The 14,715-nt window shown below is 44.3% G+C and overlaps 1 protein-coding gene and 1 long non-coding RNA gene across 2 annotated transcripts in view; one reads left to right on the top strand and one right to left on the bottom strand.

Annotated features, from left to right (window-relative positions):
* The window catches only part of PUM3 (pumilio RNA binding family member 3), a 141,912-nt gene that overhangs the window by 41,956 nt on the left and 85,241 nt on the right, over positions 1-14,715 (bottom strand). The window lies entirely within an intron of this gene.
* Positions 139-4,222, top strand: LOC129650062 (uncharacterized). The gene is made up of 3 exons (XR_008713560.1): positions 139-294; positions 1,580-1,664; positions 2,385-4,222. It is a non-coding gene; the product is annotated as an uncharacterized LOC129650062 (long non-coding RNA).

The raw sequence follows: 14,715 nt of genomic DNA, 5'->3' as shown, positions 1-14,715 counted from the left end.
TCATACGTCATCTAGAGGCGCGAGTGCGGCGCCACGGGAGTTTTGGCCCTAGAAAGTATCCGTGGATCAATGACGTGATGGTGGCTACTCAAAGTGACGTAATTAACCCTTTCCCTTCCCGGTTGCAGAGCTCGCGGCTTCTAGTGGAGGCTGACCGATTGTGGAAGTGGAAGTTTGGTTGGCCGGGCTTCTCCTTGTTCTTCAGTCGCTAAGTCGTGTCTGACTCTTTGTGATACCAATGAACTGCAGCACGCCAGGCTCCTCTGTCCTCCGCGATCTCCTGGAGTTTGTTCAGTTGAGTCGGTGATGCTGTCTAAGCATCTCATCCTCTGTCGTCCCCTTCTCCTTTTGCCTTCACTCTTCCCCACCATCAGGGTAGCAGGGAGCATTAAAGGGACATCTCGGTAGTTGGCTAGGATTGCGATCTCGTTTCTTTCAATTTCTTAGCTGGATGGTTTTGGGAAAATCACTCAATTTCTCTGAGCCTTGGTTACCTGATCAATAAATTATAGATGGCATCACTGACTCGATGAACGTGAGTCTGAGTGAACTCCGGGAGTTGGTAATGGACAGGGAGGCCTGGCGTGCTGCGATTCATGCGGTCGCAAAGAGTCGGACACGACTGAGCGACTGAACTGACTGAACTGAACTGAAGTCATACATGGAAAGCGCCTAGCACAATAAATGATTTGTGCTCAAGAAATGCTTGCCATTTTAAACCTCTGCGAGTTCCTCCAGACGGTAGTTAGCCCACTTAAGGCTTTAGGAAATCAGACTAGTTAGGATGTTATCCCCATCTTACAGATGAAGAAACACACCACAAACTTGCTCTGGTCAAACAAAACAATTTATTCCCTAACAGTTTTGGAACTCATGCTAGTAGCGAGGTTGTGCACCCTCTGGAGGTTCTAGGGTAGAATTCTTTGTCCCTTCCAGCTTCTAGCGGTTCCAGGCATTCCTTGGCTTGGACTGCATGAGTGCAGTCTCTGCCTCTGTCTTCACATGTCTTTCTCTTCTATGTCCTCCTGTCTTCCATATATTATAAAGACACATGGCTTTGAATTTAGGGCCCATCAGGATAATCAAGGATGCTCTCATTCAGAGGTCCTTACTTAATCATATCTGCAACGATCCTGTTCCCAAAAGCAGTCTCTTTCATAGGTTCTGCGGGATGGTATACTGATATATCGTTTGGAGGGCCACTGGGAAAGTTGAGGAATAGGACTTGATCCCAGGGGTGTCAAGCATCAGATTTTACTGTCTTCCAAATCACGTTTCCCATCTCTTAAGGCATCAGGCTTGAGACTGGTTTTTCACTAGACTTGGCTTCTTGAGGACAGGGACCATCATTACTTCCCAAACACCTATGGCACTATTCAGCACATAGACAGTTGCTAAGTACGTTCTGTGAGCCTTAAGAATTACCTTTGGATAAGCTCTTTTAAGTCTCATAAGAACAGTTAAGCAGGTCTTTCCCCTCAAGTTATGTAGAAAGGGGAAACATTCAGTAGTTTTGATCCAGTCAGTCTGACTCCAAACTCAAAATGACTGACTATGGACTACTATCTCTAATTCACAGATCCTCCAGTGAAAGCTCAAGAGGAGAGAATACAAAACAAGAACGTCAAAAGGTCCATTGCAGCATCTATTATGCAAACAGAATGGTATGTACTAGCCAATATAATGATAAAATCTTCATGTACACACCCTACCTGAAAGAGATATATTTATATTTTCAACACCACAGTTTGCATCACCCACATCCTCTCAGACACATCCATGTAGCTGTCAAACGTATTGGGTTGGCCAAAAAGTTCGTTTGAGGTTTTCTATCTGATCTTACTGAAAAACCCCAGAGAAACTTTCTGGCTAACCCAATACATCAAACTCTGTTCATCTGCCTTCTCACCAAGAAGAAAAAAAAAAGTCACATACCTAAGTCCTAGATTATTATTAATGATGTTATTTATCCAATCTGTGTGCTGTCAAAAATTTCACAGTAAGATTGACTTGAGTGTTTGATTTGTTTGGAGTCAGTTGGAAGTATCTTGTGGTTTCACAGGACAACAACAAAAGTTTTCTATAATTTTACAGTTAACCAAGTTAATTCTTCAAATATCTAATACCTGTCCATTTCCCCTATGCTCCATGCCCTCCCTTCCCTTCCAACCTCTGACAACCATCAATCTATTCTGTTTTTATGAGTTCAGGTTTTTGAGATTCCACATGTGAGTGAGATCACACCGTATTTGTCTTTTTCTGACTGACTTGTTTCTCTATTGTTTCCTGACTGCAACATGTAACTCTCAGTTTCCAGATCTATATCAGAGTTCAGGGCTAGGAGAATGGAGAAAAGATGAAACCCACTTTTTTCCTCCCAATAGGGCTCTATCCTTTCATCCCAGAGGGAGAAGACCTGGCAGTGTTTCCCGTCTATTTAAACGCCTAGAACTCAGTCACACAGCTGCCCCCAGGACTGGAAGACCATCAGACATACTGTTAACCAAGCATTTGGATTCTATTCTTTTTCCAGTACTGTAGTAAAATTACAGGTAACTTGGCAAATATGCTTTCATCCAGCAGCAGAGATTTTTTATTTAATCTGGTTTAAAACTTAAAATAACTCTAACTAGTTAAGCTAAAACTTAAAATTATTGTGGTATCCAAGGTAGGGGATCTCAATCTTGGCCACACATCAGAATCACCTGTGGATTAAAAAAAAAAACAACCCAACAACAGTAATTCTGATTTAATTAGTCTGAAGTGGGATCTGGCCACTGAGAATTTGGAAAGTTCCCCCAGATCACACTAAGGTGTGGCTAAAATTGAGTTGCTTATTTAGGGAATGGAGTTCAAGTTGGTGATTTGATTTGATTTTCCAGTTAAATGAGGATTAAACCCTGTAACTTTCTGGTTCCTCTTTTTGTGGTCACCAGAATTAGAGAATTAAATATAAAGTGCACTTGTTTCTCTAAGTAGAATTTCTTAGATATAACTGTATCTCTCTTATTGCTTGAGGTCTCCTGCAGTGAGTTAACATCATTATATACTGAAAATGGTTTAAATTTGAACTATATGCTTTCAAATGTATTCTGGAAAAAGTTCGTTGTTTTTTTTTAATTTGTCACTATTTTGTGCTATTTTCCTCTTTTTCATAAAAATAAAGTGTTAGGTGTCAGCTCCCACACATCTCCCCTCCCTCCAAATCAGTTCTTTAAAGTTTTAACTAATGGATTTTTAACTAACAATGTTCTTTTTGTGTTTCCCAATGCATAAGCAGGGATAAAGGGCATGTTATTGATGTAAAACATAAGTGGGACTTTGGCAACGATTGGGTTTTATTTCCAGGACCTATTAGAATCATAAATCCATGGAAACGGAGCAGTTGCCAACACATTTTCCTTTAGTAAAAAAGAACTGCTTCTGAGTAGAGCGGATTATGTCTTTCAATACCACACATTTGCTAAAAAGTGCACAAATATAAACATTAATTGTGCATTCCGAATTTCCAGTTACTGTGTAGTAGACATAAAATTGACCTGGTCCTAGTTTTACTTTCTTTGATGACATTCTTAAGAGCCACAGAAAAATCAGATCAATAAGATGGTGGCTCCGTTGGTAAAGAATCCGCCTGAATTGCAGAAGACCGCCTGCAATTCAGGAGACCCAGATTCAACCCCTGGGTGGGGAAGATCCCCTGGAAAAGGGAATGGCAACCCACTCCAGTATTCTTGCCTGAGAAATCCCATGGACAGAAGAGCCTAGCGGGCTACACTCCATGGGGTTGCAAGAGTTGGACGTGACTTAGTGATCAAACCACCAGCACCACCAAACATAAAATTGACCTTGTCCTAATTATACTTTGTTTGGTGACACTCTTAAGAGCCACAGAAAAATTAGATCAATAAGATAAAAGTGTATCTGATTGTAGTATAACATACCACTTTTAATGAAAGATCATATCAAAGATTAGTTAGTATCACTTAAAGCCCATGAGTCATAATTAACACTGCACTATCATAGAACAAAACTCCTCAAGCAACAGGTACCAGCACTAGGTTTTAGCAAGGATGGGAACAATGAACATGTTTTTGGTTTAACTTTTTGCTGAACTTTTGTTTGCAGGCTTTATGAAAGCTATTTCCTTTGCAAACTCGTGACTGGTTTTGACTTGTGATTTCCTTGATTTCTGAGCAAGCTCATTAATAAATGAATCATTTTCTATTTCTCCCATTTTACTTTTAAAAAACTACAGAAATGTTAAGTCAGGACTTAACAATGATGTCTAGCTCTATATACCTACTCAGTTTTCCTCCTCATTTTAAGATGGTGAAAAGATTAACCAACAACCTAAACCCTTTATGTCACTTTGAATTTTCCAGCAGATGCCAAGATAGAATTAGAAGGCCAAGACATGTATTGGGGGTGGGAAGCCTGTGAAAGACAAGGAGAGAGAGAACAGGATTAAGTCAGAAGCCTCAGGCCATAATACTGATCAAATCCTGATCTGAAGGGACTGATGGACAGGAGAAAGGTGTGGTAAAAAGATCTTTTGATTGAACATTCTGAGACTCTGGTAATCATACCCTTGTAAGCTGAAGAATACTACAGAGATCCTTTTGCACTGACCATATCTAAGAAGTACTTAGAGGCACCTGAGTGGATCACCTGGGCTCTACAGTGATCCCACACATCCCCGATGTAGGAAAACAGCCTTACCTCTTCCTGCTGATGTGAGTTCATCACTCTTGCCAACATGGTTGAGAAGGAGTTCCTCTTCTCACTGTTGGTCCTGGACACAGTGAGTCTAAAACATCCAGGAAGCATCCATAGCTCAGTGGAACTCTTGCTCTATCCTCTGCCAAGAATGTGTCTCCTTTGCAGAGCCCAGAGCTGTAAGAACAGAAAGCACAAATTGCCCCAGAGGACCATTTAGAATAATGGCAAGTGGGGCCATTCCTGCTTCTGCTCCTTAGTTCCCAGGCCTGTGTAGTCGTCATCTTATAGCACCATATAGAGATCTCTCACTTGGATTTATTCTGCATTCTGGAGGACAGCATCCCATTTTTGCAGATTACGGCCTCTGAGTTGGTGCTTCGGCTTCACCTTTAAAAAGCCAATGCATAGCTGTGTCACATGGCTGCCTCTGGGGGAGCAGTGTGAAATGTGTCTTGTGGATCACATGACCTCCTTTGCTGTGAAGTGTGTTCCCTATTCAGATGCTATGTTGTGTAGTTTTCCGTGACTATAGATCAGGTACTTCTTAGCTTCTGGACAGTGGTCCTGGCTGAGGCTCTTGTCAGGAAAAGCAAGTCCATACTTGAAATAGGACTCTATATTATGAGGAGAAACAGCTGGCCCTTCCAGAGTAACAGGGGCCCAATGTCATCAACTCATTAGTAGGTGACCTGCTGGTCTCTGGGAAACAGTGCCAATTCAAGGGCTCAGCACTGGTTTCTGTTGCTGGCAGGTCTACATTCAGAGGAATCAGTAGTTAGACGGGCTCTGGTAAGTGGGAGTTCACGCTGCTTGGCCCACATGTAGCCTCTGTCACTGTCACTGTGGCCACTACGTTCAGGTACCCACCAGGCTAGCTCTAGAGTGTCTAGTGTTGCAAGCTCACCAATGTCAACTGGCTGAATCAGCTTGTCTTGTTGGTTGTTCTGTGGTTATTGTGGATGCCTTTTGATTGGGCTTCCTTTGTGGCTCTGATGGGAAAGAAACTGCCTGCCCTGCAATGCAGGAGACTTGGGTTCGATCTCTGGGTTGAGAAGATCCCCTGGAGAAGAGAATGGTTACCCACTTCAGTATTCTTGCCTGGAGAATGCCATGGACAGAGGAGCTTGGTAGGCTACAGTCCATGGGGTTGCAAAGAGCTGGACATGACTAAGAAACTAACACTTTGTTGGGTAGTATCATGTGAAAATGGTCACCTGCCATGTCCATTCCCATCTGCCTTTACCCTGGACCTTGTTTCCCACCATCCTTTTCCTTCCAGGTGCTTGACTGATTGGGGCATTGGCCAATGATAGCAATTTCTATATGCTCTCACCTTGGGCCATTTCTCCTTCCACATAACCTGGATAACTAGGTATACTCTTGCCCATTAGGAAGATTCCCTCCTCTACTGTCTCTCACCTGAATGAGGTTGTAATGCTACTATTTACTTTCAGTTTATACCCCCAAACCTTGCCAATTCACCTGTAAACTCTGCTGGAGCTTTTTCCTCCTCCATCAGCTATTTGTAAGGTACCCTGCTCTATGGCCACAGAAGAGAGCTGAGGAAGGAGGGCTGATGGAATCACGTGGGTGATACAGAGATCGAGGCTTCCTATTTGTGCAGCCGACTCATGCCCTCTGGTCTTACTTGGGCTCAAGCCAGGACATGCCATTTCCACGTTCTAATGGATTGTTGCTGGGCCCTTTTCACTTTACGGAATGACAGGTGAGACAGAACCCACCTCCCAGTGGACAGCTGTGGGAGGATGGTCATTGGACACTATAGTCAAGCACTGCCTCTCTCAGGTCTCAGTAACAGGCTAGGAGATACGTATAATTCCCCATTATAGATGATCTGGCCTTGCTCTAGAACTCCAAGGCTCTAAGCTGTGATCCTCCTTGGGCTTCATGAACTCTGTGCTGCATCTTTTCTCACCACTGACACATCCCACACCACAGGGTCTACCAGATGTTCTGCTCTAAGTGGGGAGGCTGCTTTTGCTACATCTTGGCCCTGCTGTATAGTCCTCCCTGCCCCAGGTTCCACTCAAAGCTGGCAGTCTGTCATGCCCTCCAATGCATGGACCAGACAGAGCAGGATTCCTAGATGTGAAGTACTTGGCCGCCAAAATGTGAAAAGGCTCCCCGGGCATTGTACTTCCTTCTTTGTAATAGGGAATCTGAGATGCAACCATGTCTCTTCACTTTGGAGGGATACCCTGACATGTCCCTGACCCTAAAAATGTGCACCTCCTTTTTTTCAGTCCTAGTCTTGGGATTCTGTAAGCTTTACTGAAGTGGCCTGTCCTTGAAACTCTTCAGCATTTATTTCCCATCTTTTTGAACGCACATTTCTTACCAAGGTCTCGAGCGTACTAGTCGTGTCTTTATTTCACAAATGTAATGAATTGGTGTGCTGTTCTGCGGGATGTCCAGATGGCCCAGATCTCTTTGGACTATATTAAGACAGAAGGTGGGCGAGCTAACACAGCCCTGGTGCAAAACTGTAAATGAATACCGTTGTTCATTCCAAGGAGTGTGAACTGTTTCTGATCCTATTTTCCATCTACTTTTTCTATCCTATTTTGCCATCTGCTGCGGTAACTCAGGCATTTCACCTCTGCTCTGTGACTGGAATAAAAACTTAGTGTTTGCCTCCTTCTTCCAGGGTCCATGCTGGAGTGTTAAATCCCATGTTCCTAGAAAGTGAGTCCAAGTCAAGGTTTTCCCGCTTGTTCTCTTTGGCCTTCCAGCCCCTTCACACCCCAGTCCCTCGGTGGGCCTCTCCCCTGACAGTGGATGCTGGCCAACTCCTGCTGGTCCTCTGGGGGGTAATCTCTCCTCCCTCAACAGGCTCAGCATGCCCTCTGTTGGGTTTAACCCAAGTGACTGGCCAGGCAGCCAGGAGAGGCAGTGGGGGCTGCTCCTGAGGGCAGGGTGTTGGGAGCAAATATTGTCTTGTAGGGAGAGGCCTCTACGGTATCTTCCTGCTCAAGCAGAGGCTGGATCTTAACAAGGCAGTGTGGGCTACCTCTGCAAGTTTGCATGTTCAGGGCCGTCAGCAGAGCCAAACCTGGGGCACCCATTCATGCACCCATTCCACAGCTCATGGTCTCAGGTTGTCCCAGTCAGGTCTTTGGCTCCTGTGTAACAGGATGCCCTGGCTAAGCACTTGAAACATTCTGGAGATGCACACTTCCTGAAATCTTGGGCTTGCTTTTCACATCATCCCCTTCCCCTGCCAGAGACAGCAGCCTCTTTGCAAGTGACCAGAGATGGCTCTGCCTCCCCCTTAAGCCTTTAACCATCTGGTTCCAGTTCTCATTGTCACTCTGCAGGGAATCCTCCATGTCCACTCTCCTTGTAGATACCAAACCGCCCCCCAAACCCCAATAACTTTCAAATCCCTGACCCACTGCACTGGCAAAGGCATTCCTCTCCACCAGATGACCCCATGCTCATCAGTAGTGACTGTTTTTTAGCAGATGAACAACCATCTGTGCCAAGGACTAGCTGTGCCCCACATACCACTTGGACTGGGACCCTCCTTGCCAGCCTGGGATGAGTGATCTGGTCTCAAACTCCATCTTTTCATCAGCTTTCTGGAACCACTCCTGGTACCAGTGGCATTGTTTCAAGTTCTCTGGGAAACAAGAGCAGAGTTAGAAATGTAAGATTTATGCAAGGAATATTCCATAAAGCTAAAGGGAAGAGGCAGTGGGGTAAGAGGGAGAGGCTAGGACAGGGATGTGGGAAGGATCGTACAGGAAGAGCCGCCAAGAACAGCTTTGAGGCATCTTTGGCCTGGCTGGTGTGAAGACTCAGAGCCCAGACTGGCCATTAGAGAGGTGGACAGGAATGTCCTGTTGTTGGCTTGGAGCAGCCCCAGAGCCTGTGGTCTTGGTCTGGACACTGTGGATTTGAGAGCCTGGAGGCCTTCAGCTAACCCACCTCTCACCTGCTGCAGCAGGTGTCCTCCTGAAGAAAGACCTGAGCTGTATACTCTGCCTTCACTGTTATATGACTGGTTCAGTGGCAAGGCCAGGACAAGAACCAGAATGGTCACCAGGGTTTTAGAAGCCTAATCTTATGTCTTTTCTATATTTGTGGGGAGGGGACAAGATTAATTTCTGCCATATATTCTTCGATGTATTATCTAGTATTTAGCAACTCAAAGCAATAGGTCTTCAAAAAATCTCAAAAAATAGCTCCTTGGACAGTAAATTACACTATACAATTAAAATATGACTTCACACTGAGTGTAGAAGTCAGGGTTTGGGAGCTACACAATCCAGTGTTTGTTTTAAGACACCTTATTGCTGAGGTTGACTATGTGCAAGACAGGGCACTCGTGGGGACTGTCCGCAAGACAGGGAGGTAGAAACAACAATCGAGAATTTTAAATCTGGTGGCCAAGTATCTCAAATACATTAACACCTGAATTTTTATAACATCAAGATATCATTTCACAAGGATTAGCTAGGATTAGCTATCTGAGAGCAAGGAAACTGTCCTTCGTTTGCTGTAGTAACTCTAGTGAAAGTGAAAGTCGCTCAATCATGTCCGACTCTTTGTGACCCCATAGACTGTAGCCCACCAGGCTCCTCTGTCCATTGAATTCTCCAAGCAAGAATATTGGAGAATGTTGCCATTCCCTTCTCCAGGGGACCATCCTGACCCAGGGATTGAACCTGGGTCTCCTGCATTACTGACAGATTCGTTACCATCTGAGCTGCCAAGGAAGCCCACTGTATCTCTAGGGCCTTATACATTGCCTGGCACATAATTAGTTGTCGATAAGATTAGTTAGATGGGTATCACTGTTAAGCTATAACTGCACAAGTTTAAGGATCACAGCTATTTTATTTGCGGGCACACAGTGAGAACCTAAGTCAACAAATTTGGCAAGTATATTCATTCAGTGGCTATTCTGTCCCAGGCACTGTCCTGGGCACTCGGGATATCTACTAGTCAACAAATATAAGCATTCCTGATAATAAACACCAAACAACCACAAGCAATAAACAAGGGCATGATAAGATATGTTAGAAGTACTACAGTAAAAAGAATGGAGTTGAGTAAAGAGAGAACCAGACCAGGAGTATAGGTTATAATATCAAATAGGGTGGTCAGTGTAGGTCTCACTAAGGAGAGATTTGGAGAGTTTAGAAGTTTGCCAAGCATACATCTGGAAGAGGAGCCTTCCAGGCAGAGGAAAGAGCTGAAGCAAAGGACCGAGAGCAGGAGTCATCACCCTCATGACTATGTCTTTGAGGAACATGGGGAGGGGGTGGGTGGCTGGAGTCAGCCAGGGAGAAAAGTAACAGGAAACAAGTTCAGGAGGAGGGTGGGAGTGGTTTGCAGGTGGTAAAAGGGTTTTTTAGGCCATTTTAAGGACCTTGGGTTTTACTCTTGAGTGAAAAAGAAGCGCCATCTCAGGGTTCTGAGCAAAGGAGAAAAATGATCTGACATCCAAACAATAAACTTTTGCAGGATTAATGAATATATGAAGTAGATAGAATCATGCTATTTTATTGCCCATGAACTGGTTCTATAAAACTCATCATAATGATATATTATTTTTTTCTGGTTTTTCCTGACACTCATTCTTTATCTCTAGGGAGCTGCTTGTCTTACGTAACTTGATCATTCCCACTTCTAGCAGCAGCAGGAGGAACTATCTGCCAACCACTTAATCATGACTAACTAGACACCATTTGATAGTTTTGAGAGCATTTTTCACATGTATTGTGTCACTCAAATCATCCAAAATGTATGTAGTATTACATTACAGATCTATCACAAATACAGAAACAAGCTCCAAGAGATGATGTATATATACTGCCCACAGTCACACATTTAATAAATGGCAGAGTATGAATTTTGTCTCCTCATCTAGTATTTGTAGAGCTACATTCCAGGTCCTAAAGACAGAAAATGGCTACATTACTCTAAGAGGGGTTTAGAGTTCAGGCGGGAGGCCAGGATGGGAATAAACAAAAATATGGTAAATATCAGAATAAACAAGTAGAGACAAAGTACCAAAGTTTTGTAGTGTGTTCAGCAAAAAGCCCCATAAAGAGGACGATGGTCATGATGGTTGGTGGCCTTAGATACACTGAAATGGGGCGTGGAGGGGGCGGTGGCGGTGGTATACTTGGGTAGTGGGAATAGTGCTGGCAGATGCTTGGAGGTCCAGACCAGCACTGTGTCCCCTGGGAATGGTTGGAAGCTCCATTCTGAGTGGAAGGAAGTTGTAGGAAACAGGATTATAGCGAGTAGAAAAAAGCCACATGATATAGAATCTCAAGCCACAGACTAAGACCATCTGTACTTTATCTACTGCAAGTTGCCAATGATTTATGAGCGGAGATGATGTTAACAAAGTTTTTGTTTTTTAACCTCCTTGAACTTTTTAAAAGTTCAATATAACACGACTGTTTAGTGGGAGCTGACATGAGAGGCAGTGTCTCAGAATGAGTTCCTTCAGAAGTCAACAATGAGATGAAGATTCAGGTGAAAATCACTGATTGTGGGGGTGATGCCAGGAAACACCAGTGTGGGACTAGTGGGGAGAAGTGGGAACCAGAGGCAGCCAGCAGCGTGTTCTCTGTCAGGTAGTTTACACTCTGGGTAACTGGAGATTAACCTTGTTGGGGGACTCTGGGGGCCAGTGTGGAACACAGAGAGCCAAGGGATTCCCCCCCCAAGGGATGCAGGAGCCGGAGTGTTTATATGTGATCTCCCAGCAGTCACTGATTGAGGCTGCTCCTGGGGGCGGGGATTCAAGGTTCCCCAGAACTCCCAGCCTGACACCCAGGCATTATGATGGCATCTGGTAGCATCAGAGAAGACCTCAGTCAGAAATGCACCTGCTGGCCATGGGGGGCTGGATAGTGTGCAAAATAGATAAGGTGTGTGGTCCAGACAGGCTGGTGGCAGGATTTGCTACAGGCAGCAACAGTAGTAGATTGAGACCTCTAAGCCGGAAAGTCACATGGGTTCAGACCAATGTGCTGACAACAGGGAATGAAAAGAAGGGACAGCTTAAGAGCTTTTATAAAGGGAGACTTGCAAGCCTTGGTCTTATAGACCTTTGCCTTATAAGGTCACAGGTGACTCAACCTATTTAATGACTGGAGTTAACCTCTGAAAAAAGTCCAACTGGTTCCACATGCATTCTTTTGAACAGATTAGGGAAAATAAGTATCTATGCTATGCTATGCTAAGTCACTTCAGTCGTTTCCGACTCTGTGCGACCCCATAGATGGCAGCCCACCAGGCTCCCTCGTCCCTGGGATTCTCCAGGCAAGAACAGTGGGGTGGGTTGCCATTTCCTTCTCCAATGCATGAAAGTGAAAAGTCAAAGTTAAGTCGCTCAGTCGTGTCCAACTCTTAGTGACCCCATGGATTGCAACCTAACAGGCTCCTCCATCCATGAGATTTTCCAAGCAAGAGTACTGGAGTGGGGTGCCATTGCCTTCTCCGAAGTATCTATAAGACTAATCATTTAAAAACACCTATGAAAGGGAAAAGTGAAAGTCAGTCATGTCCAACTCTTTATAGTCCATGGAATTCTCCAGGCCAGAATACTGGAGTGGGTAGCCTTTCCCTTCTCCAGAGGATCTTCCCAACCCAGGGATCAAACTCAGGTATCCCACATCGCAGGCAGATTCTTTACCAGCTGAACCACAAGGGAAGCCCCAAGTATACTGGAGTGGGTACCAGTAGATCTTCCCAACCCAGGAATTGAACCAGGGTCTCCCACATTGCAGGCGTATTCTTTACCAAATGAGCTATCAGGGAAGCCCAAAAACACCTATAAATTACACTTATTAGGGAAGGATCTGGGCAAAGGTGTGATAAAGTTTATATACTTATGGGAGAACAAAACACATCCAAATTCCAGACCTGCTCATTTTAGCCAATTCATCTTTTTCATGGGAACACAAGGAAAACTAATGAAGAGATAATCTAAGTCAAGAAACATTACCTATGAATAATGGAGATAAAAAACAAGGTAAATACATGGACTTCCCTAGTGGTCTAGTGGTTAAGAATTGCCTGCCAATGTAGGGGACACGTTCGATCCCTGCCCTGGGGAAATTCCACATGCTGCAGGGCAACTAAGCCCACCTATCACAACTACTAAAGCTTGTGTGCCTAGAGCCTGTGCTCTGCAACAAGAGAAGCCACCACAGTGAGACGTCTATGCACCACAACGAAGAGTAGCCCCCATTCACTGCAACTAGAGAAGGCCTGCAGGCAACAACAAAGACCCAGTGAAGTCAAAAATAAACACATAAATAAAAAAGAAGGTAAGTACAACCTAATCATTTGTTCACATATTTCTAGCAGGAGCTTTGGAGAAAACTCATCAAAGAATGCAGATAGAAAATGGAAGCATGAGAGAGTAATTTATGGAGGCATTCATTCCGCTTCATTCTCATAGTTGTCACTAAAAAGATAAGAGGTATTACCTCCTTTTCTCACCCCTCTGCTCCTTGGCTAGATGGTCAGACTTGGGAAGGAAAAGAAAGAGAAGAATAGGAAAAGGAAAGGGATATGCTCCTGGAAGAAAGGAGCTGAAATGTCCAGGAGGGAAAACGCTGAGGTACCAGAAGAGCAAAATCAGGGAAATATGATGTGCAGTACAGTGGAGGTGGGTTCAGGGGCTCCAGAGATGCGGGGGATTCAAGGTGAACTGGAGGGACCTGCCTCAGAAGGTCATGAAACCTGGGAAATGGGCATTTCCTCAGGCACTGTCACAAACTAAAGATTAAAATTCCCTTCCTTAGTTTTGCGGGTGGCTAACCCTGATTCTGGGAAAGATTGAGGGCAGGAGGAGAAGGGGGCAACAGAGGATCAGATGGTTGGATGGCATCACAGACTCAATGTTTGAGCAAACTCTGGGAGATAGTGATGGACAGGGAAGCCAGGCACGCTGCAGTCCATGAGGTGGCAAAGAGTCAGACGCGACTTAGCGACTGGACAACAACGATGTCCTATAGGACTCGTTAGGATGTATGAAGGAGGCAGAGGTTTCTAAGACCCAACTGAAAATATTTACTACCTTTGATGGGTGGACATGCAGCCAAATCAAGCTGATTTCAAAAGAAAAAATGCTGATTCTTGCAGCAAATTCATCCCTGCATTAGAGGAACTATATAACCTTGACTTTTCTTTCTCTGTTTGCTTTGTTGAAACTACATGTCCCGTACTGAGATTCACATGGGAGGACAGTGAGTGATATTCTGCCGAGTGTATGGATGGAACCATCCTCCACATGACTTTTCCCAGACCTGGTTCCTTTGTGGAGGCCTCTCCATGCTGACATTCTCATTAATGGAAGAAGAATCGATCTTACCCTCTTCTCCTAAATTTTTCTCTTCTTTCCATCAAATTTGATAGAAAAAGAATGGGTACATAAGCACAAGGGGATGGAGATCTTTGAAAGGTACATATTTGAAAGGAAGAAGGAGAAAACAAGGAGATTAAGGAAACCAAGGAGGAGGCTGGGATGTGTGGGATGGAGATTGATGGGAAAAGGAAGTGGAGAAAAAAGCAGAGTAGAAAGGTGGAAGGAGGAAGGCAAGGAGCTTGGTGACTTTGATCCCTTTGCCTTAAGAATGCCAAGGATGCTGACTATTCAGGGTTCCTTCCTGTGTCAGCAAGACAATCTGCAAAAATACATTTGAGCCAAATTTATAGATAGAGGGAACCAGTCAAATGTCTCCTTGTGATGTTAAATTTATTTAGTGACATGGACAACTCAAAGGCACATTTAAAATAAGATACAAATTTGGAAATACTGTTTGCTTCAATTCACATTTCATTTAATAAAGCCTTCATATTTATTTTTGATGGAAGTATCCTTGTCATCAATAGAGGTACTTTTCAATTCAGTTCAGTCACTCAGTCGTGTCTAACTCTGCGACCTCATGGACCACAGCACGCCAGGCTTCCCTGTCCATCACCAACTCCCAGAGTTTACTC

This window comes from Bubalus kerabau, chromosome 4 (assembly GCF_029407905.1).
Source record: "Bubalus kerabau isolate K-KA32 ecotype Philippines breed swamp buffalo chromosome 4, PCC_UOA_SB_1v2, whole genome shotgun sequence".
NCBI classification, from domain to species: Eukaryota; Metazoa; Chordata; class Mammalia; order Artiodactyla; family Bovidae; genus Bubalus; species Bubalus kerabau.
Note: the sequence above shows the minus strand (reverse complement) of the source record. Positions and strands in the feature narration are given on the sequence as shown.